The sequence below is a fragment of the Nannospalax galili genome, unplaced genomic scaffold (assembly GCF_000622305.1).
Source record: "Nannospalax galili isolate Female #2095 unplaced genomic scaffold, S.galili_v1.0 scaffold742, whole genome shotgun sequence".
Taxonomy (NCBI): Eukaryota; Metazoa; Chordata; class Mammalia; order Rodentia; family Spalacidae; genus Nannospalax; species Nannospalax galili.
In genome coordinates this window covers 204806-207857 of record NW_008347401.1, presented here as the reverse complement: position 1 = coordinate 207857, position 3052 = coordinate 204806, and positions in this window count along the sequence as shown.

Genomic DNA, 3052 nt, shown 5'->3' with positions numbered 1-3052 from the left:
CAATTCAATTTTAAACCTAAAACTTTACAGCCCGTTTTGAAAGATATGCATCTTAGCTCTGGAAATTGTTATTGAATATGTCAATGCTGTTGTAATGAAATGCCTCTTCTAATCATCTGGTTATGAAACAAATAATTTAAAAAATAATAATAATTAGTAGATGTGAAAAGCATTACCATTGAAATCTACCCGATGACTTTATATCCATGCTCAGATGCCAAGGAGCTCAGAAAGTAACTGACTGTGACTAGTAATAATCAGATATAAAGAGATTAGAAACACATGTGCATCTTAGTGTCACTTGTATTAAAAATGAATTTTTCTGTATGAAACTTTCAATAATGAAATGGAGATCTTTTTTAAAGTTTAAAACCTCATTTAATTTGAAAGAGATGCAACTTAGCTCTGGAAATTGTTAGTGAATATGTCAATGCTGTTGTAATGAAATGCTTCTCCTAAGTATGTGGTTATTAAATAAATAATTTTAAAAAACTTAATAAAGCAAAAAACAAGAGCTAAATTAATACATTGCATATTTACTGAGAAACTGCTCCACCTCTTAAGGACAAACACAATTAGCATGTTTAAAGTGTAACTTGGGAGGACTTTCTAGAAAGTGTTATCATATCACTATGTGCATGCATGTGTTTATAACCTGCCAATTTCTCTAACATCTTAGAAGTGCTAAGCATTAAATATTTTATATTTGACTGCTTGATAGATGAAAAGAATATTTTATTCCCATGTTGAATTTTTATTTTTGATAGTGAGGTTGAATTTTATATCATTAATTATCAGTTTATACCTGCCATTTCTCTGTTTTGCTTCAGTTCTTTATCATTAAAATATCCATCTTTTATTCTGGCAGTGACATTACTAAACCATGTTACATTTATATCTGAATAAAGAATCATCCTGATCATTAGCATTTAGTTTTATAACCAAGAATAGATCCAAACTCTGAGAACCACCTGTTCCTTCAGATCACGCTCAAAACTCTGCTCTCCAGCTGGGTCTCATCCATACTTTTATTCAAACATTCTCTCTATCATGAATTGGAGAAGCATAAGTTTGGATCCACCCTTAATAGAAAATCTTGTTCTTTTGCTCCTAGGCCTAAAAAATCTAATACACACAATGTCAAGCTTGCTTCTCAATTACTCTCACTGCTACCAAAGAGAATTTGAATGTGAATACACTTTCAGTGCTTTGATATGCTAATCTAAGCACACACACATTCATTCACTATCTTGGGTGGGGGACAAAGTAGGGTCCCTAGGAATCATATGCCCAGTTCACAGGAGGTCCCAGGAGTAGTTCATGGCTCAGTCATCTTGTTCACATTATGAAGAATGGCTTCTTGTTGCAAGGTTAAGTAAAGCCCTTAGTTCAGATTATGTCCATACTGTCATTCCTACAACTGACCATGCTTAAAATATGTGCACAGATTTTTATCATGCTGTTTTCAGCTTTACTTTTAAATATTTTTAATACACTAAGACTTAGTCTCCTTGTTTTATGATTTTACACTCAAGTTTTAAAAGTCATTGTTTCCTCTTAGTTTCAAGGAAGCATGGGAAATTAATGTTTTGAAAACTACTACAAGCAGTTTATCACATCATTGAATATAATAATATAGCAACGCATCAGCTGTATTAGAGCAAAATTCTCAAGGTACTGAAGTAATGGCAGCCTAGGAAGATGTTTATTAGAAAAGAAAATTAAAATGCTCTCTTGCATTAAATATATATGTTGCTAAACTTTTCTTTGAAGTTTGAAAATACAGTATCAAAAGAATATGATGAAACAAGGTTGCATATGTCATAGGCAGTATACGAGACTCAATGAAACAAACATTTTATGCATTTTCTGTTTTGAATTTCACTTGGCCATATGAAATCAATCTTCTGTGCACTTCCCTCCACTATTTCCTCCAGACCCCTAATTTCTGTACTGTATGTAATCCTTTAAGCATCTCCAAGGTCTGAAGCCAAGAGGCCATCTGTGCTAGATAACTTCAGTTGTTAACTTTACACACCTGAGTAGAAGGAATAGCAACTGAGGAACTGTCTCCTCTGGGTTGGCCTGTGGCCACATCTGTGGGGTATTTTCTTGATTGTTGAGTGATGTGGGAGGGTCCAGCCCACTGTGGGTGGTGCCACCCCTGGGAAGGTAGTCCATGTTTCTACAGGAAAGCGGGTTGAACACAGGCCAGAGGAGAAAACCAGTAGGCAGCATTCCTGCATGGTTTCTGCCTCCAGGCTCCTGCCCTGAGTTCCAGTCCTGAGTTCTCTCAGTGAGGAACTATGACCTGGGTATGTAAGCTGTAAGACAAAATAAACCCTTTCTTCCTCAATTTTGTTTTGGTCAGTTTTTTTTTATTTATTTTTTTTTTAATCACAACAATATAAGGTAACTGTGACAGAAATTGGTACTAGGCATTGGGTATTGCTGTGAATGACCTGACCATGCTGTTTTGGGAAAGATTATGAAAGTGTTTGAAGCTTTGGACGGGGAAAGCCATAGAGGCCTTGAATTTAATATACTGTTCCATCAAAATGGTGCTGGAAATGGTAGACAGGGTTAAGATACACAGGACACAGCAGACAGGGCAAGATACTACTTAAGTTGACCATTTTGAAATGTATAAACTCTATAAACTTTCGTTTATATCCTGTCTACTTCCCTACAAGACTTAGGCCTAAGAGATTTGGATGAAACATAGCCATTCACAAACTCGAGAATTCTTTAGCTTGTTTTTTGCAAAGTGTTCTGCCTGAGGCCTCAGCCTTAGCACCTGTTCTCTGCAGACAGGATCACAGAGAGGTAATACACTCTAAGCTGATGTTCTTGGCTCCTGGGCTTGTCAGACCTTCTCCTCATCCTCTCTCTCTTTTCTTTTCTCTGTAGCTATCATGAAACCTCACATGTTAAATTATCCTTAACATTCAAAATAAGAAGAAAATAATTATGAAATAAAAATAATTCCCCATTAGACCAGCAGCAACAATCTGTCTTTCTGAGTTTACCAATTTCACCTTCAGTTTAGGGC